Raw genomic sequence first — 22,480 nt, forward strand, 5'->3', positions numbered from 1 at the left:
AAATATAAGGGCACTGGGCATTGATGGGCTTTAGTTTGACCGGAGGGTTACTACCGATAAGCTGCAGACGGGCTGTCCTCCCTACTGCCAAAAAAGGGTGACCCTAGGGAGGTGAAGAACTGGAACTGGGGAGGTGAAGAACTGGAGGCCGGTGGCCTTAATGTGCACTGATTATAAGATCCTGTCCAAGGCTTTGTCCAACAGGCTGAGGGAGGTGATGGAGCAAATCATACAGACCAGTCCTGCTGTGTTCCCGGCAGGCAGATAGGGGATAACATTTCACATCATACGGACCAGTCCTGCTGTGTTCCCGGCAGGCAGATAGGGGATAACATTTCACATCATACGGACCAGTCCTACTGTGTACCCGGCAAGCAGATAGGGGATAACATTTAACATCATACGGACCAGTCCTGTGTTCCCGGCAGGCAGATAGGGGATAACATTTCACATCATACGGACCAGTCCTCCTGTGTTCCTGGCAGGCAGATAGGGGATAACATTTCCCTGATTCTGGATGTTGTGGACGTCTCCAGGGCTGTTGGGTTGGATGCTGGTCTCATTTCAGTTGATCAGGAAAAGGCATTTGACCGAGTTAAACATCAATACCCATGGTGCACCTTTGAGGCGTTTGGTTTCAGCTCTGGTTTTATTGCCATGATCACGGTGATATGTGGTGACATTGAAAGTGTTTTGAAAGTTAACGGTGGCTTGAGTGCTCCTTTTAAAGTGTGTAGAGGTGTTAGGCAGGGGTGTTCGTTGTCGGGAATGTTATATGCCATCGCTATAGAGCCACAACTAAATAGCATTAGATGTCGCATTGAAGGGGTGTACAGTACCTTTCAGAGGATATTCCTCCTGTTCGTCTCTCAGCCTATGCTGATGATGTAGTTATTTTAATGGTTGATCGGTTTAGGGGAATATCCTCTGCAAAGGTCAATTGGGAAAAAAAGTTGGGTTTTACAGATTGGGAAATGGTCTGGAAGGACCATGACTTTGCCAGGGGGGCTGGAATGGTGTAAGGGAAGTTTTAAGTATCTTGGAGTGTACTTAGGGGATGAGGAGACAATGGAAAAACATGTAAATGGGGGGTTTGTAATGGTGGAAGAGAGGATGAGGAGATGGCATTGGTTGTTATCTCGTGTGTCATGTAGGGGGGACACTATTATTGTTAACAATGTGGTTGCCTCTGCACTGTGGCATCGGTTGTCATGTTTAGAGACACCATCTGGCCTTCTGGCCGAGATACAGGCAATTATTGTAGATTTATTTTGGGATAAATAGCATTGGGTTCCAAAAAGTGTTTTGTATTTGTCAAAAGAGGAGGGGGGACAAGGTCTTGTACATCTAGTTAGTAGGGCTGCTGCTTCCCGGTTCCAGTTTATTCAGGTTGTTTTATGGACCTGAAAATGTGGTTTGGAGAGGGGTGGCAGGTCTGGTATTACAGCAGGTAGGGGGGTTAGGTTTAAAGGCTTTATTTTTGGGTGATAGTAGCCACATTTATAGGGAGGGAGTACCCCCGTTTTACAGAGGCCTTCTTAGGGTTTGGAGTATAATGGTATCCAGAAGCCCTACAGCGGAGTCAGTGCATTGGCTGCTGGAGGAACCTCTGGTGTATTATGGGGCAAGACTGGATCGTACAACTGCAGCTGTTTCACATTTCTCCAAGATTCTGCTGAAGGGCAAAATCATCACCCTAAAACAGTTAATGGACATGGCTGGGCCCAGCTTAATGGATGGAGGAAGGGTGGCTGAACATTTGGGGGTGAGGTCGGAAAGGATTGTCAGACAACTGCTGGGAAGCTGCAGGAAGGCTCTGTCAGCAGAAGAGTGGATTTATGCTTAACAGTCACAAGGAAAAGGTACAATAGGAAATTGTCCCATTTCCAAGACTAGGGATTACGCCCAATATCTCAGAGTCAAAAAGAAAGACTAGGGATTACGCCCAATATCTCAGAGTCAGAAAGAAAGACTAGGGATTACGCCCAATATGGGGATGTTATTCGAAAACATAATGTTAACTTTCACTGCTATGCGGATGACACACAGCTGTACATTTCAATGAAACATGGTGAAGCCCCAAAATTGCCCTCGCTAGAAGCCTGTGTTTCAGACATAAGGAAGTGGATGGCTGAAAACTTTCTACTTTTAAACTCGGACAAAACAGAGATGCTTGTTCTAGGTCCCAAGAAACAAAGAGATCTTTTGTTAAATCTGACAATTAATCTTGATGGTTGTAAAGTCGTCTCAAATAAAACTGTGAAGGACCTCGGCGTTACTCTTGACCCTGATCTCTCTTTTGACGAACATATCAAGACTGTTTCAAGGACAGCTTTTTTCCATCTACGTAACATTGCAAAAATCAGAAATTTTCTGTCCAAAAATGATGCAGAAAAAGTTATCCATGCATTTGTTACTTCTAGGTTAGACTACTGCAATGCTCTACTTTCCGGCTACCCGGATAAAGCACTAAATAAACTTCAGTTAGTGCTAAATACGGCTGCTAGAATCCTGACTAGAACCAAGAAATTTGATCATATTACTCCAGTGCTAGCTTCCCTACACTGGCTTCCTGTTAAGGCAAGGGCTGATTTCAAGGTTTTACTGTTAACCTATAAAGCGTTACATGGGCTTGCTCCTACCTATCTTTCCGAGTTGGTCCTGCCGTACATACCTACACGTACGCTACGGTCACAAGACGCAGGCCTCCTAATTGTCCCTAGAATTTCTAAGCAAACAGCGGGAGGCAGGGCTTTCTCCTATAGATCTCCATTTTTATGGAACGGCCTACCCATGTGAGAGACGCAGACTCGGTCTCAACCTTTAAGTCTTTACTGAAGACTTATCTCTTCAGTAGGTCATATGATTGAGTGTAGTCTGGCCCAGGAGTGTGAAGGTGAACGGAAAGGCTCTGGAGCAACGAACCGCCCTTGCTGTCTCTGCCTGGCCGGTTCCCCTCTCTCCACTGGGATTCTCTGCCTCTAACCCTATTACAGGGGCTGAGTCACTGGCTTACTGGTGCTCTTTCATGCCGTCCCTAGGAGGGGTGCGTCACTTGAGTGGGTTGAGTTACTGACGTGATCTTCCTGTCTGGGTTGGCGCCCCCCCTTGGTTTGTGCTGTGGTGGAGATCTTTGTGGGCTATACTCGGCCTTGTCTCAGGATTGTAAGTTGGTGGTTGAAGATATCCCTCTAGTGGTGCGGGGGCTGTGCTTTGGCAAAGTGGGTGGGGTTATATCCTTCCTGTTTGGCCCTGTCCGGGGGTATCTTCGGATGGGGCCACAGTGTCTCCTGACCCCTCCTGTCTCAGCCTCCAGTATTTATGCTGCAGTAGTTTATGTGTCGGGGGGCTAGGGTCAGTTGGTTATACCTGGAGTACTTCTCCTGTCTTATCCAGTGTCCTGTGTGAATTTAAGTATGCTCTCTCTAATTATCTCGTTCTCTCTTTCTTTCTCTCTCTCTGAGAACCTGAGCCCTAGGACCATACGTCACGGCCAACCGGGCATGATGACTCCTTGCTGTCCCAAGTCCACCTGGCCTTGCTGCTGTTCCAGTTTCAACTGCTCTGCCTGCGGTTATGGAACCCCTACCTGTCCCAGACCTGCTGCTTTCAACTCTTAATGATCGGCTATGAAAAGCCAACTGACTTTTATTGCTGATTATTATTTGACCATGCTTGTCATTTATAAACATTTTGAAATTCTTGGCTCTCTCTAATTCTCTCCTTCTCTCTTTCTTTCTCTCTCTCGGAGGACCTGAGCCCTAGGACCATACGTCAGGACTACCGGGCATGATGACTCCTTGCTGTCCCCAGTCCGCCTGGCCTTGCTGCTATTCCAGTTTCAACTGTTCTGCCTGCGGTTACGGAACCCCTACCTGTCCCAGACCTGCTGTTTTCAACTCTTAATGATCGGCTATGAAAAGCCAACTGACTTTTATTGCTGATTATTATTTGACCATGCTTGTCATTTATGAACATTTTGAAAATCTTGGCTCTCTCTAATTCTCTCCTTCTCTCTTTCTTTCTCTCTCTCGGAGGACCTGAGCCCTAGGACCATACGTCAGGACTACCGGGCATGATGACTCCTTGCTGTCCCCAGTCCACCTGGCCTTGCTGCTATTCCAGTTTCAACTGTTCTGCCTGCGGTTATGGAACCGCCACCTGTCCCAGACCTGCTGTTTTCAACTCTTAATGATCGGCTATGAAAAGCCAACTGAAAATTATTCATGATTATTATTTGACCATGCTTGTCACTTATGAACATTTTGAACATCTTGGCATAGTTCTGTTATAATCTCCACCCGGCACAGCCAGAAGAGGACTGGCCACCCCTCATAGCCTGGTTCCTCTCTAGGTTTCTTCCTAGGTTTTGGCCTTTCTAGGGAGTTTTTCCTAGCCACCGTGCTTCTACACCTGCATTGCTTGCTGTTTGGGGTTTAGGCTGGGTTTCTGTACAGCACTTCGAGATATTAGCTGATGTACGAAGGGCTATATAAAATAAACTTGATTTTGATTTGATTTGATTTGAATATCTCAGAGTCAGAAAGAACAGCGTTATTACTGGATTTGAGAGGGTTGGAAGAGGTGGGTTTGGATGAGGTGAATGGAAGGATTTATACAGGGTGTGTGTCAAGGATTTAAATGAAGATAAATAGAAACATAGAAAAGACACTCCTTGGAGGGTAAAACTGGGACTTGATGACAAGGTAAAGCCAGCATGGAGAGCATTGTACAAGCCACTGTTACAAAAGGGTACTGGTGATACGCAACAGAGGGTGTTGCATGGCATCAATGGAGGGTGTTGCATGGCCTCAATGGAGGGTGTTGCATGGCATCAATGGAGGGTGTTGCATGGCCTCAATGGAGGGTGTTGCATGGCCTCAATGGAGGGTGTTGCATGGCCTCAATGGAGGGTGTTGCATGGCCTCAATGGAGGGTGTTGCATGGCATCAATGGAGGGTGTTGCATGGCCTCAATGGAGGGTGTTGCATGGCATCAATGGAGGGTGTTGCATGGCATCAATGGAGGGTGTTGCATGGCATCAATGGAGGGTGTTGCATGGCATCAATGGAGGGTGTTGCATGGCATCAATGGACAGTGTTGCATGGCATCAATGGAGGGTGTTGCATGGCCTCATTGGAGGGTGTTGCATGGCATCAATGGAGGGTGCTGCATGGCATCAATGGAGGGTGTTGCATGGCATCAATGGAGGGTGTTGCATGGCATCAATGGAGGGTGTTGCATGGCATCAATGGAGGGTGTTGCATGGCATCAATGGACAGTGTTGCATGGCATCAATGGAGGGTGTTGCATGGCATCAATGGAGGGTGTTGCATGGCATCAATGGACAGTGTTGCATGGCATCAATGGACAGTGTTGCATGGCATCAATGGAGGGTGTTGCATGGCATCAATGGAGGGTGTTGCATGGCATCAATGGAGGGTGTTGCATGGCATCAATGGAGGGTGTTGCATGGCATCAATGGAGGGTGTTGCATGGCATCAATGGAGGGTGTTGCATGGCATCAATGGAGGGTGTTGCATGGCATCAATGCAGTTAATGCTTTTATTTCTGTCATTAATTCAGATGTTGGAGATGGATGTCATTTATGTAATATAAGAGAAACGATTTTTCATAGTTTTATGGAGTGTGAGAGGACAGCTGTGGCAGAGATTTTCAATCTCTTTGAAATACTAAAGTCTTTGTTTACAGCTGTGGGGGAGATTTTCAATTACACTGTTTATATTTTGGGGTTTCAATATAGTAAGCAACAGAAAAAAAGTAAACTCTCACCCTCCCTCCCTCCCTCCCCTCTCTCTCTCTCTCTCTCTCTCAATCTCTCACCCCCCTTCCCCCCTCGCTCTCTCTCTCTCTCAATTTCTCACCCCCCTTCCCCTCTCTCTCTCTCTCTCTCAATCTCTCACCCCCTTCCCCTCTCTCTTCCCCTCCCCCTTCTCTCTCTCTCCCCCCTATCCTTCCTCAGAAGCTTCCACCACCCCTCTCATACCCTCACACTCTAAATCTGAACACTCTCCTTATCTCTCTCTCTCTTTCCTTCTCTCTCTCCTTCTCTCTGCGGTTCCGGCAGTGTAGAAAGAGGAGCTCACAGTGAACTAGGCCAATGTCTGCTGTAGTGGGTTGGAAGGAGCTGGTTGAGAGAATGAGATCTCTCTGTGTGATCAACAGAAGAAAGAAAAGCCCGACTGCGACACTCAGAGAGAGAGAGAGAGAGAGGGGGGAGTGGGAGAAAGAGAGAGAGAGAGAGCAAGAGAACAAGAGTGAGACAGAGAGTGAGAGAGAGAGTGAGAGAATCGAAGCCAAAGGAATGTCTAGCCTAGCTGTTGCTAAGGAGAAAGAGTGGCTTGCTGAGTCTACCTTTACAGTACACCGCTAGGGAGATGATGAGGAATTAGCATCTCATTGACCTGATAAGGAAAGGCTGTTTCCATATCATTGTGATCCAGACATGCTATTTGTGTGCAAACCAGACCTGGGATCAAACAGTATTTGAAATCTTTAGGTCTGGCTGCAATCTCAGATGGGCGGAGTGTGTTGGTTCAATTGCGCAAGGCAAGCTCAATCACGCTTTGATTAGTATTTTAAAGTTAGTATTTTAAAGATTTCAGATACTATTTGAAGCTAGGTCTGGTGCAAATAGAAGACATTGTTTGTATGTTACCTGACTAGACCTCTCAACACATCCCTCACTATCTCTCTGTTATCTCCCTGTATGTTACCTGACTAGACCTATCATCACATCCCTCACTATCTCTCTGTTATCTCCCTGTATGTTACCTGACTAGACCTATCATCACATCCCTCACTATCTCTCTGTTATCTCCCTGTATGTCACCTGACTAGACCTCTCAAACATCCCTCACTGTATCTCTGTTATCTCCCTGTATGTTACCTGACTAGACCTCTCAACACATCCCTCACTGTATCTCTGTTATCTCCCTGTATGTCACCTGACTAGACCTCTCAACACATCCCTCACTGTCTCTCTGTTATCTCCCTGTATGTTACCTGACTAGACCTCTCATCACATCCCTCACTGTCTCTCTGTTATCTCCCTGTATGTTACCTGACTAGACCTCTCATCACATCCCTCACTGTATCTCTGTTATCTCCCTGTATGTCACCTGACTAGACCTCTCATCACATCCCTCACTGTCTCTCTGTTATCTCCCTGTATGTTACCTGACTCGACCTATCATCACATCCCTCACTGTATCTCTGTTATCTCCCTGTATGTTACCTGACTAGACCTCTCATCACATCCCTCACTGTCTCTCTGTTATCTCCCTGTATGTTACCTGACTCGACCTATCATCACATCCCTCACTGTCTCTCTGTTATCTCCCTGTATGTTACCTGACTAGACCTCTCATCACATCCCTCACTGTATCTCTGTTATCTCCCTGTATGTTACCTGACTAGACATCTCAACACATCCCTCACTGTCTCTCTGTTATCTCGCTGTATGTTACCTGACTAGACCTCTCATCACACCCCTCACTGTCTCTGTTTTCTCCCCATTTCTCTCTGAAAAAAGAGAGATCTCTTCTCCAACCTCTCTTTGTCTCCTGATATGTTGTTGCTGTACCCTGAAGACCTGCTTCTCTAGCCATGCCTCGTCAGTTCGGTCTGGGCTAACATCATCTGACTCCCCCCTCCCTGTCCCCCTGTCCATGCCCACCCCCCATTACAGCACAAAAACACTCAAACAAGCAGTGGGAGAAAGAGGGATAGTGCCTAACTGTCTAACAGTCTAATACCTCACATTCCATTAGGTAGCTGGCGGAAAATCTCTTTTCATCCCTTTGTACTGTGAGATGAGATGATATCAGACACACATAGAAAGGACGATCATAACCAGAAAATAGGCTTTGGCTGGAGATCTTCCTGTCATCTCTGTTACTGTCATATCTGCTATAGTGCATTTCTTCCCGTATAAGCCTTAGTAAACAGTGCAGGCAGTATGCAGGCCAGGGGACATGGTCAGACTGGGCTAGTTCTCCCTGGTTCTCCCTGGTTGGAACATACAGGGCCCGGCTATCATATGCCAGCAGATACAGTACACAGAGTGAGGGATAGGAGAGAGAGAGAGAGAGCGAGAGAAAGATTGATGGCTGGATGAAGATGGTTTGCTTTTGGGTGAGGCAGGACAGGACGCCTCGGGAGCTTTCTGAGTTCCACTCAGGTCAGTAGGCATCATAAGCTCCCTCCCTCCCTCCCTCCGTCTCTCTCTCCCTCCCCTCTATAGGCTCTCTATTTCCCACCCTCTTCTCCCACTACTTCTCTCCCACCCTTCTCTCTCTCTCTCTCTCTCTCTGTCAGTCTCTCCCCCTCTCCAACCCTTCTCTTCCGTCTCTCTGTGTCTCTCAGCCCCCTCTTGCCCTCCCTCTCTCCCTCCCTTGTATCACTCTTTTCACCATCCTCTTCTCCCACTACCTCTCTCTACGACCCTTCTCTATCTCCCTCTCTCTCTCTCTCCCACCCTTCTCTCTTCCGTCTCTCTTTCAATTCAATTCTCCCTCTCTCTCACCCCCCTCTCTCCCTCTCCCCCTTCCTCCCTCCCTCTTTCATAAGCCCTGTCCCCTTCCTGCTCCTCTACTGGGGCAATCTTCATGCCTCCCTGAGTTCTGTTCATCAGAATGTCAGCCGCCATTTAGGAGACGGAATTCCTGCTAGTGCCAGCCAATCACAGTAGCTCAGATCAACCTGGGGAGTGGGGACGGAGTGGTCATACAAGGACATTGTAAGGGGCTTCCTCCTTCTCCTCATCCGAAGAGGAGTAGCAAGGATTAGACCAAAATGCAGCGTTGTGAATAGACATGATTTTTAATAAACAAAACAGAAAACACGACGAACACTTGAATAATTACAAAACAACAAACGACGTAGACAGACCTGGACGACGAACTTACATGAAACACGAAGAACGCAAGAACAGGAAAACTGACTACATAAAACGAACGAACAAACAAAACCGAAACAGTCCCGTGTGGCGTAACAGACACTGACACAGGAGACAACCACCCACAAACAAACAGTGTGAAAACACCTACCTTAATATGGCTCTCAATCAGAGGAAATGAAAACCACCTGCCTCTAATTGAGAGCCATATCAGGTCACCCTATTACCAACATAGAAACACATAACATAGACTACTCACCCAAACTCACGCCCTGACCGTCAAACACATACAAAATAACAGAAAACCGGTCAGGAACGTGACAGACATACTGTACAAAGGTCCTTACATCAACCCTGGGTAGCTATAGTTTCAGAGTGTGCAGATGTGTAGGTTGTCACGAATGTTGTTCTGGAGGCAGCTCTGCTAGTGGTCACTAGCTGGCACAGACATAAAGTCATAACATCTGATTTTAAACCTAACCCTAACCACACTGCTAACCCTAATGCCTAACCCTAACCTTATATTAAGACCAAAAAGCACATTTATGTTTTCATGAATTTTTACAATCTAGCCAATTTAGACTTTCCAGCTGGCCCATCTAGTGGAAATGGCTCAGTTCTGCCTCCAGGGCTAGACTCATGACAATAAATGTCAACCTGCTGTAGATGTTCGCCTTTGTCAAGGTTTAGGATAATACCATCTCATACATGTATGGTGACTCAGCAGAGACAGCAGGCAAGGCAGAATGGTAGTAGAATACAAGCACAGTGAAGTGTGAATAAACAGAATTCAGCAAGGACGTCTTCAGTGAGGTGAACCATTCAGGACGCTACTGTACACGTCAGACAATCATCAATCATATCTGTATACACAGTGCCTTCAGAATGTATTCATACCTCTTGACTTATTCCACATTTTGTTGTGTTACAGTCTGAATTCAACATGTATTAAACACATTTTGTTGTTACAGTCTGAATTCAACATGAATTAAACACATTTTGTTGTATTACAGTCTGAATTCAACATGTATTAAACACATTTTGTTGTTACAGTCTGAATTCAACATGTATTAAACACATTTTGTTGTTACAGTCTGAATTCAACATGAATTAAACACATTTTGTTGTTACAGTCTGAATTCAACATGTATTAAACACATGTTGTTGTGTTACAGTCTGAATTCAACATGTATTAAACACATTTTGTTGTTACAGTCTGAATTCAACATGAATTAAACACATTTTGTTGTTACAGTCTGAATTCAACATGTATTAAACACATGTTGTTGTGTTACAGTCTGAATTCAACATGTATTAAACACATGTTGTTGTGTTACAGTCTGAATTCAACATGTATTAAACACATTTTGTTGTTACAGTCTGAATTCAACATGTATTAAACACATTTTGTTGTTACAGTCTGAATTCAACATGTATTAAACACATGTTGTTGTGTTACAGTCTGAATTCAACATGTATTAAACACATTTTGTTGTATTACAGTCTGAATTCAACATGTATTAAACACATTTTGTTGTTACAGTCTGAATTCAACATGAATTAAACACATTTTGTTGTTACAGTCTGAATTCAACATGTATTAAACACATGTTGTTGTGTTACAGTCTGAATTCAACATGTATTAAACACATTTTGTTGTATTACAGTCTGAATTCAACATGTATTAAACACATTTTGTTGTTACAGTCTGAATTCAACATGTATTAAACACATGTTGTTGTTACAGTCTGAATTCAACATGTATTAAACACATTTTGTTGTTACAGTCTGAATTCAACATGTATTAAACACATGTTGTGTTACAGTCTGAATTCAACATGTATTAAACACATTTTGTTGTGTTACAGTCTGAATTCAACATGTATTAAACACATGTTGTTGTGTTACAGTCTGAATTCAACATGTATTAAACACATGTTGTTGTGTTACAGTCTGAATTCAACATGTATTAAACACATTTTGTTGTATTACAGTCTGAATTCAACATGTATTAAACACATTTTGTTGTTACAGTCTGAATTCAACATGAATTAAACACATTTTGTTGTTACAGTCTGAATTCAACATGTATTAAACACATGTTGTTGTGTTACAGTCTGAATTCAACATGTATTAAACACATTTTGTTGTATTACAGTCTGAATTCAACATGTATTAAACACATTTTGTTGTTACAGTCTGAATTCAACATGTATTAAACACATGTTGTTGTTACAGTCTGAATTCAACATGTATTAAACACATTTTGTTGTTACAGTCTGAATTCAACATGTATTAAACACATGTTGTGTTACAGTCTGAATTCAACATGTATTAAACACATTTTGTTGTGTTACAGTCTGAATTCAACATGTATTAAACACATGTTGTTGTGTTACAGTCTGAATTCAACATGTATTAAACACATGTTGTTGTGTTACAGTCTGAATTCAACATGTATTAAACACATTTTGTTGTGTTACAGTCTGAATTCAACATGTATTAAACACATGTTGTTGTGTTACAGTCTGAATTCAACATGTATTAAACACATTTTGTTGTGTTACAGTCTGAATTCAACATGTATTAAACACATTTTGTTGTATTACAGTCTGAATTCAACATGTATTAAACACATTTTGTTGTATTACAGTCTGAATTCAACATGTATTAAACACATGTTGTTGTGTTACAGTCTGAATTCAACATGTATTAAACACATTTTGTTGTGTTACAGTCTGAATTCAACATGTATTAAACACATGTTGTTGTGTTACAGTCTGAATTCAACATGTATTAAACACATTTTGTTGTTACAGTCTGAATTCAACATGTATTAAACACATTTTGTTGTATTACAGTCTGAATTCAACATGTATTAAACACATGTTGTTGTGTTACAGTCTGAATTCAACATGTATTAAACACATTTTGTTGTTACAGTCTGAATTCAACATGTATTAAACACATTTTGTTGTGTTACAGTCTGAATTCAACATGTATTAAACACATGTTGTTGTGTTACAGTCTGAATTCAACATGTATTAAACACATTTTGTTGTTACAGTCTGAATTCAACATGTATTAAACACATGTTGTTGTGTTACAGTCTGAATTCAACATGTATTAAACACATTTTGTTGTTACAGTCTGAATTCAACATGTATTAAACACATTTTGTTGTGTTACAGTCTGAATTCAACATGTATTAAACACATTTTGTTGTTACAGTCTGAATTCAACATGTATTAAACACATGTTGTTGTGTTACAGTCTGAATTCAACATGTATTAAACACATTTTGTTGTTACAGTCTGAATTCAACATGTATTAAACACATTTTGTTGTTACAGTCTGAATTCAACATGTATTAAACACATGTTGTTGTGTTACAGTCTGAATTCAACATGTATTAAACACATGTTGTTGTGTTACAGTCTGAATTCAACATGTATTAAACACATTTTGTTGTTACAGTCTGAATTCAACATGTATTAACCACATTTTGTTGTGTTACAGTCTGAAATCAAAATGAATTAAACAAAAAAATGTATCTTGCAATACACACATACCCCATTATGACAACGTGAAAATGTTTAAGACATTTTTGCACATGTATTGAAAATGAAATACAGAAAAATCTAATTTACATAAGTATTCACACACCCTTTGGCAGTGATTACAGCTTATTTTCAAATTTCTTCAAGCTCTGTCAAATTGGTTGTTGATCATTGCTAGAAAACCATTTTCAGGTCATGAAATTGATTTTCAAGTAGATTTAGGTAAAAACTGTAACTCCAGTGTAGATTTGGCCTTGTGTTCTAGGTTATTGTCCTGCTGAAAGGTGAATTCATCTCCCAGTGTGTCACGACTTCCACCGAAGTCGGTTCCTCTCCTTGTTCGGGCGGCGTTCGGCGTCACCGGTCTTCTAGCCATCGTCGATCCACTTTTCATTTTCCATTTGTTTTGTCTTGTTTTCCTACACACCTGGTTCTCATTTCCCTCATTAAGTGTTGTGTATTTAACCCTCTGTTCCCCCCATGTCTTTGTGTGGAATTGTTTGTTGTAAGTGCTTGTGCACATGGTTACTGGTGCGCGTCGGGTTTTGTACCCATGTTGAATATTTCTTTATGCCGTTGGTTTTGAAATTAAACTGCTCCGGCTATTACCTAGTTCTGCTCTCCTGCGTCTGACTTCACTGCCACCAGTTACACACCCCTTACACAGTGTCTGGTGGAAAGCAGACTGAACCAGGTTTTCCTCTAGGATTTTGCCTGTGCTTAGCTCCATTCTCTTTCTTTTTATCCTGAAAAACTCTCCAGTCCTTATTGATTACAAGCATACCCATAACATGATGCTGCCATCACTAGGATTGAAAATAAGGAGAATGGTACTCAATAATTTGTTGTATTGGATTTGGCCCAAACATAACAATTTGTATTCAGGACAAAAAGTTAATTTCTTTGCCAATTTTTTTGCAGTATTACTTTAGTGCCTTGTTGCAAACAGGATATATGCTTTGTAATATTTGTATTCTGCACAGGCTTCCTTCTTGTCGCTCTGTCAATTAGGTTAGTAACCCTTACCATAACATTAACCCTAACCTTAACCCATAACCCTAACCTAAAACTAACCTAAACCTAACTCCTAACCCTAATTCTAAACTTTAAGCCTAAAATAGCCTTTGTCCTCATGGTGACGTGGGAAATGTCCCCACGAGGGAGAGTTTTCCTTGTTATACTATCCTTGTGGGGACTTTTGAGGATTTTAGGTCCCCACAAGGACAGAATAACCAACCCACACACACACATTGGATGATGTCTTCATGTTCCTGGGAGGAGGAGGTGTGACGGCCTCAAAGAGCCCATGGTGGCTTCAGTTGATTCCTGGGCTGTTTTCTCTACACCCCTACACTGACTCAGTGGGCCCTCTCATTAAATCTCCTCACAGAAAACACTGACCGGAAGAGATGACTCAGGGTTGAACTGTTAGCTGGAAGTGGGGGAATCCAAACAGGGTGAAAAGTCCATTAAACTCCATTAATGGGGTGTTATAAGAACTTGTTTGATAACCCCCCCTCCCCGAATCATGTCTAACTTGGTTCACCAGGCACAATCCCTAACTCCATCGATTAATTTGAGAGTGCTCACATTTCCCCAGTTCCATCCCCCAGCTTACCAAGCAAAGGTCAGACTGTTTAAATGACATATTGTGCCTTTAATCAAAGATTCATGGACAACTATTGGGAAAAAGCTGTAACAATCCGTGGTGAATATGAAACAGCAGCAGTGAATGAGATTGGCTGTAGATGTAGAATGTGAGAGGACAGGTCTACCACACATGTCCTCTGATGGAGCTGAAGGCTCTGAACCTCTTTTCCAAGAAAGACCAGGAAAAAACTAAACCCCCGTTTACAGCTGAGAACGACACAATTTGGTCCACATCTGTATCCATAATACCATCCTGTCAGTCAGTCTCTCTCTGTGTCTCTCTGTGTCTCTCTTGCTCCCTCTCTCACACACACACACACTGTAATTATACTGTTCATGCCTTGTTGAAAAGATTGAACTTAAGTGTCTTCACTATAGCTAACAACCATCTATTATCCCTCAGGCAATTACACCAGGGTATTGCACCAGGGTATTGCAGCAGGGTATTGCAGCAGGGTATTGCAGCAGGGTATTACCCAGGGGATTACAGCAGGGTATTAACCAGGGTATTACAGCAGGGTATTACAGCAGGGTATTACAGCAGGGTATTAACCAGGGTATTGCAGCAGGGTATTGCAGCAGGGTATTGCAGCAGGGTATTGCAGCAGGGTATTGCAGCAGGGTATTGCAGCAGGGTATTGCAGCAGTATTGCAGCAGGGTATTGCAGCAGGGTATTACAGCAGGGTATTAACCAGGGTATTACAGCAGGGTATTAACCAGGGTATTACAGCAGGGTACTAACCAGGGTATTACAGCAGGGTATTAACCAGGGTATTACAGCAGGGTATTAACCAGGGTATTACAGCAGGGTATTACACCAGGGTATTACAGCAGGGTATTACACCAGGGTATTACAGCAGGGTATTAACCAGGGTATTACAGCAGGGTATTACAGCAGGGTATTACAGCAGGGTATTACCCATGGTATTACAGCAGGGTATTAACCAGGGTATTAACCCGGGTATTACAGCAGGGTATTAACCAGGGTATTACAGCAGGGTATTACACCAGGGTATTACAGCAGGGTATTACAGCAGGGTATTACAGCAGGGTATTACACCAGGGTATTACAGCAGGGTATTAACCCGGGTATTAACCCGGGTATTACAGCAGGGTATTAAGCCAGGGTATTACAGCAGGGTATTACCCAGGGGATTACAGCAGGGTATTAACCAGGGTATTACAGCAGGGTATTACAGCAGGGTATTACACCAGGGTATTACATCAGGGTATTACAGCAGGGTATTACAGCAGGGTATTACGCCAGGGTATTACAGCAGGGTATTAACCCGGGTATTACAGCAGGGTATTACAGCAGGGTATTACAGCAGGGTATTAACCCGGGTATTACAGCAGGGTATTAACCAGGGTATTACAGCAGGGTATTACAGCAGGGTATTACAGCAGGGTATTAACCCGGGTATTAACCCGGGTATTACAGCAGGGTATTAAACCAGGGTATTACAGCAGGATATTACACCAGGGTATTACACCAGGGTATTAACCAGGGTATTACCCAGGGTATTACACCAGGGTATTACAGCAGAGTATTAACCAGGGTATTACACCAGGGTATTAACCAGGGTATTGCGATACTCTTTAAACCAGGGTCATATTCAGAAAGGCACATCGTAGCAAAGCGTTATGTGTTCTGATTGGATAAGTTCAGGTTCTAGAGCTCCACCTCATTGTTTCAATACATTTTGTCCCTATTGAACACGGCCCAGGTTTGACGTCAGCACAAGGTGAATGTAGAGAATTTCTAATGTTCCCTGCTGTTGCTGCATTGCAGAGCTCTGTCTCCAGCTGCAGCCAGTCAGTCAAACAGCCAGTCAGGTCAGACAGCCAGGCCAGTGAGCCAGTCAGCCAGTCAGCCAGCCAGTCAGGTCAGTCAGCCAGGTCAGACATGCCTTTCAACCAAACAAAGACATTAGTGCAGCAGTCTACTGTAGGACCTTGCATAACAACAGCAAGAAAGTGACAGCCTGAGTCACTAGCCATTACAGTCATTAGGCCTGCAGGACAGTTACTTACAGTTATTGCCCCCTCAACTGAGGGTCTGTGTGTGTGTGTGTGCGTGTGTGTAAATGGCCAGGTATGACCAGGTGGTGTCTACTCCATGGGTCAGTCAGACATACATGACATGACCAGAGGCCATTACAGTCCCACTAATGGACGTCAGGCTAAGTGACATCAACAACTCAATAATACCCTGTTGCTGGTCAGTGTTGAAGGGAATAAAGACAGTCATGGCCTCTCTGGTTGGACTGTTACTTAACTCTGATTGGTCAAGTTGGACTGTTACTAAACTTTGATTGGTCAGGTTGATTTGTTTCTAAGTTCTGATTGGTCAGGACAGGAGCAGATCAGTTATAGTGCTGTTGGGCTGTCAGGCTAATAACCTACACTGGGATTTGAACATGTTTTCTGTTGGCTGGGGGATTACTGGTGAGAGAACAGGTTTATACTGTCCACACCTCACAGGCAAATCACACAATTGCTGTCAATAACCTTCTGGCCATGAGAAACACACTGCTGCTAACATTGCAACATTGAATAAGTGCCAGTAAATGTCTACAACGTGTCAGATAAACCTTCATGGATCCTCAACAAGTCGAATGGAATGGAGATTGAGAAGCAACAGGACAGACTATGACTGGATCTGCTAGTATAAGGAATATATCCTACATCCTCTAACACATCCATGTTATCAAGGACTCAATTACCCACAATACCCCTTTACCCTCATTGTAAATGGTATTATACACACGATTACCCTCTGTCCCTTTCTAAACCCTGGTAACTACAGTACTGGTAGGCCTGAGCAGAGCCACTTAACCATTACTACTGAGGTCTTATGACTCATGGAAGAGCATTCTGGGAAGGTTGGAACACTCCTCCTGCTCTATAGAATGAACTCTGATTCCAGTAATGATGAGTCATAATTATGTGTTCCAGAACCATATTGGAAATAATTGTTGTTTAATAATTGAATGTGTTTTCTGACTAGACCTCTCAATAAATGTTTTACTCTGAAGAGGTACTCATGAGACAATAAGCAGAGATATAAACAACATGAATATACAAAAGAAATAGATGTTTTATTGTCACATACACCAGATAGGAACAGTGAAATATGTTGTTTTGCAGGGTCAGCCATAGTAGTACAGTACCCCTGGTTAAGAGCCTTGCTCAAGGGCACATCAACAGATTTACAGGGTAACTGGAGTGAACTATGGGGCTATAGTATGGACAGACATTATCTACGGCTACATATGCAATCAGTGTTCTCTGTGTTTAGTCAAATAAACATACAGATGTAGGATCTTAATTTGATCACTCTTTTGTTGCTTAGAATTTTTCTGCACAACAGGAAATGCAACGTTGTAGTATATTCGAGGTTTAAAAAGGCTTTTAAAGTTTGTGATTTCCACATTAAAATGTCAGACTTGATTTGCCCTAACGAAAAATGTATCAACCCCTACAAAAAAAACATCCATTATTTATAATCCACCAAATAATTTACATTTCCTGTTGCTGCAGGATTATTTCCCTGTTGTAGTAAACTGGCTCAAATTAAGATCCTACATCTGTACCATCATTTCAGCTAAAGCTCTCTTTTCAAGTGTTTGTTCTCTCTGGTCTTACCTGATGAGTTGCTGATGGACTTAACCACTTCTGAACACGATGGTAGGAATCAGAGGACTGATGAGGAAAACCTCCTGGTTACACCTATAGGGAGAGAGAGAATTAAGAATGCTAGAACAGAGAACAGTCATAACACACACACACACACACACACACACACACACACACACACACACACACACACACACACACACACACACACACACACACACACACACACACACACACACACACACACACACACACACACACACACACACACCTGTTGCCAGATCACCATTCCCCCTACTCTAAATCATGTCCGTGGTTAAGTGGCTAGATACTGTACCAGACTGACAGTATGTACTGAATAAGAGGGTAGTCTACTCAAACACAATGGTTGGATTAATGTTCCTGGCAGACTTAGAGGACTACAGGTGGAGGAGTTAAGCTGATCAGTGTTTTCCCTGAAGCACGCTACTTAAACTGCAGTGTGGAGCAGTGGGCTAAGGCTGGAGGCTTTCATGTAGAAACCTCCTAGTTTGACTAAGAGTGTTTGTGAGTGATCCTATCTACTCTGTCTAGGAGTAATAAGCCCAGACTGTATTAAGCATCCCAGTCTCTATAGCAGACTTCTATGGGTTGTACAATGGGACAGAGGGGCACCACAATTACTACAAGTCCTCACATTATCCACCAGTGACGAGGGGGCCCATGTGAGCACATCCAGCACAGATAAGAACAATGGGTTTGTTTGGCCCCAGCGACAGACAGACAGTCTGGTTCTTAGGCTGGGAGCCTCTTCGGGGAGCTGGTTCTACATTCATCACCCCAGCACAATCAGGGGCCCCTGGCAGGACCACGTGCAACATGGCCATTCACACTGACCATCACAGCTACAGGGGAGAGGGGAGAGGGGGAAGACAGGAAGAGGGGAGAAGGGGACGAGGGGAAGGGGAGAAGGGTGACACAACCAACCCAACCAGGCCTGGGGATGTAGCCTTGTTTTTTGCCAGAAATCCCCAGCAACATGTAAAAGTGAGTTTCTAGCTTTCTAAAGATTGTCCGTATTCACACAGGGGATCAGGAGAGAGGAGGGGAGGAGAGAGTTTGGGAAGGAGTTTGGAGAGAGAGAGGGGGAGGGAGAGAGGAGGGAGAGAGGGGGGTAAAGAGAGATGGGGAAGGAGAGAGGGATGGGGGGAGGAGAGTGAGAGAGGGGGAAGGAGAGCGAGGGGGAAGGAGAGAGGAGATAGGGAGAAACAGAGAGAGAGAGGGAGAGAGGGAACAAAAGAGAGATTGGGGAAGGAGAGAGAGAGGTGAAGGAGGAGAGAGGAAAGAGGGGGATGAGGGAGGAGAAAGTTGGGGAAGGAGAGAGTTGGGGAGATAGAGAGAGAGAGAGGGGGAAGGAGAGAGAGAGATGGGGCTGAGGGAAGAGAGCGTTGGGGAAGGAGATAGAAAGAGGGGGTGAGGGAGGAGAGAGAGGGGGATGAGGGATGAGAGCGTTGGGGAAGGAGATAGAGAGAGGGGGTGAGGGAGGAGAGAGGGGGGGATGAGGGAGGAGCGCGTTGGGGAAGGAGATAGAGAGGGGGGGAGGGAGGACCGAGGGGGGGATGAGGGAGGAGAGAGGGAAGGAGAGAGTGAGAGGGAGAGAGGGAAGGAGAGGGAGAGAGAGAGAGAGAGAGAGAGAAAGGGTGTTGAGGAGAGGGAGAAGAGAGGAGAGGGAAGGTAAGATGAGGTCACACAGAAAGCAGTAGCAGTAGTGGAGCTTGGCTAAAAGAGAGGGAGGGAGGGAGGCAGGCAGGCAGGGAGGCGGGGGAATGCAGGGAAGGCAGAAAGAACTGTGATGGGAGGGAGGGAGAGCTTGAGGGAGAGCTTGAGGGAGAGAGGGATTGTGAGGGAAGGGGAATGGAAAGGGGGAGAGAGAGAGAGAGATAGAGAGAGAGAGAGATAGATAGATAGATAGATAGATAGATAGATAGATAGATAGATAGATAGATAGATAGATAGATAGATAGATAGATAGATAGATAGATAGATAGATAGATAGATAGATAGATAGATAGATAGATAGATTTGGGGACATCTGCTCAGAGCAGCCATGACAATCAGAGATCACAGGAGCAGACAGACAAAGTCCCCTTCACCGAATGCACCACAGCCAGCATGGTTCAGTGATGGCGTGAAAGGTTCCAGGCTCACAGCAACAGCAGCCATTGTTTTGGCACAGAGAGAGTCAGTCAGGTACATCAGTAGTTGTCAGTGAGCCTTGTCTTGGTCTGTTGCTAAGTGTTAGATCTCTAAGATTAGAAAACACAAGCAGACAGATGGTTGTAGGGACATGCTCCCTCGCTGCACATATTTTGCTCTAGACTGGTATCAACTAGTCCAGCCTCACCATCTTCCTCTCCATCTGTTGTCATTGAGTAGTGATTTGCACTAACCGATATGCTTGATCATTTATATGAATGAGAAAACACAGCAATAAACATATTAGTTTAAGTGTTTACATTTTGCCATTTATCAGACTGTCACGATCGTTTGTTGAAATGGACCAAGGCGCAGCGTGCGTAGAGTGCCACATGTTCATTTAAATGAAACTCACAAAAACAATAAAGAGTAACGAAACGTGAAGCAAAATGCAGTGCTCACAGGCACTACACAAAAACAAGATCCCACAAACAACAGGTTGGGAAAGGCTGCCTAAATATGATCCCCAATCAGAGACAACGATAGACAGCTGCCTCTGATTGGGAACCATACCAGGCCAACAAAGAAATAGAAAACATAGATTGCCCACCCTAGTCACACCCTGACCTAACCAAATAGAGAATTACAAGGATCTCTAAGATCAGGGTGTGACACAGACGCTCTTATCCAGAGACACAGTACTGTAGGTAGTGAGTGCAGACATTTTCATACTGGTCCCCCATGGGAATCGAACCCACAACCCTGGTGATGCATGTGCTATGTTCTACCAACGGTTTTACAGCAATAAACATATTAGTTTAGGATGTCTAGCCTTTGCAGAAGATTGATTGAGTGAGATCTGTCTGAAGTGTCCAGACTAGGTGTGTGTTGCCCCAGACCTGGAGGTACAGTAACTCATTTAGGAGATCTACTCACAGAGACATTCTATCTGAAGTGTCCAGACTAGGTTTGTGTTGCCCCAGACCTCGAGGTACAGTAACTCATTTAGGAGATCTACTCAGAGAGACATTCTGTCTGAAGTGTCCAGACTAGGTGTGTGTTGCCTCAGACCTGGAGGTACAGTAACTCATTTAGGAGATCTACTCAGAGAGACATTCTGTCTGAAGTGTCCAGACTAGGTGTGTGTTGCCCCAGACCTGGAGGTACAGTAACTCATTTAGGAGATCTACTCAGAGAGACATTCTGTCTGAAGTGTCCAGACTAGGTGTGTGTTGCCCCAGACCTGGAGGTACAGTAACTCATGTAGGAGATCTACTCAGAGAGACATTCTGTCTGAAGTGTCCAGACTAGGTTTGTGTTGCCCCAGACCTGGAGGTACAGTAACTCATTTAGGAGATCTACTCAGAGAGACATTCTGTCTGAAGTGTCCAGACTAGGTGTGTGTTGCCCCAGACCTGGAGGTACAGTAACTCATTTAGGAGATCTACTCAGAGAGACATTCTGTCTGAAGTGTCCAGACTAGGTGTGTGTTGCCCCAGACCTGGAGGTACAGTAACTCATTTAGGAGATCTACTCAGAGAGACATTCTGTCTGAAGTGTCCAGACTAGGTGTGTGTTGCCCCAGACCTGGAGGTACAGTAACTCATGTAGGAGATCTACTCAGAGAGACATTCTGTCTGAAGTGTCCAGACTAGGTTTGTGTTGCCCCAGACCTGGAGGTACAGTAACTCATTTAGGAGATCTACTCAGAGAGACATTCTGTCTGAAGTGTCCTGACTAGGTTTGTGTTGCCCCAGACCTGCAGGTACAGTAACTCATGTAGGAGATCTACTCAGAGAGACATTCTGTCCTTAACTTAACCTTCGCTTCGCCCACATCCCTCATCTATAATTCAGCCAGCCCCCTTGTCCCCACGGACAGACTCCAGCATCCCGCAGGCACACACACACACAAGAATGCACACGCACGCACACACACGCACACACACACACACACCCTGGTGTATGTTTAATTAATCAAACCACCAGTCAGAGTGAAATCAACTGGGGATTGGATGAGGAGAGGAGAGTGATGTGGTTGAAAAACCACTGCAGAGGGGTGATAATGATGTGTCCATGTCTGTCCATTAGGGGGTGATAATGTTGTGTCCATGTCTGTCCATTAGGGGGTGATAATGATGTGTCCATGTCTGTCCATTAGGGGGTGATAATGTTGTGTCCATGTCTGACCATTAGGGGGTGATAATGATGTGTCCATGTCTGTCCATTAGGGGGTGATAATGTTGTGTCCATGTCTGTCCATTAGGGGGAGATAATGATGTGTCCATGTCTGTCCATTAGGGGGTGATAATGATGTGTCCATGTCTGTCCATTAGGGGGTGATAATGTTGTGTCCATGTCTGTCCATTAGGGGGAGATAATGATGTGTCCATGTCTGTCCATTAGGGGGTGATAATGATGTGTCCATGTCTGACCATTAGGGGGTGATAATGATGTGTCCATGTCTGTCCATTAGGGGGTGATAATGATGTGTCCATGTCTGTCCATTAGGGGCTGATAATGATGTGTCCATGTC

At 44.1% G+C, this 22,480-nt stretch overlaps 1 protein-coding gene across 2 annotated transcripts in view; it reads right to left on the reverse strand.

Moving 5' to 3' along the window:
- LOC120039491 (microtubule-associated protein tau-like) overlaps positions 1–22,480 on the reverse strand; it is a 111,572-nt gene that overhangs the window by 43,374 nt on the left and 45,718 nt on the right. For both annotated transcript variants that reach the window (XM_038984903.1, XM_038984902.1), the window contains exon 3: positions 17,780–17,863. The gene's annotated coding sequence lies outside the window, so the exon portion shown is untranslated. The remainder of the gene's footprint in view (positions 1–17,779; positions 17,864–22,480) is intronic.

Source organism: Salvelinus namaycush, unplaced genomic scaffold, assembly GCF_016432855.1.
Source record: "Salvelinus namaycush isolate Seneca unplaced genomic scaffold, SaNama_1.0 Scaffold275, whole genome shotgun sequence".
Taxonomy (NCBI): Eukaryota; Metazoa; Chordata; class Actinopteri; order Salmoniformes; family Salmonidae; genus Salvelinus; species Salvelinus namaycush.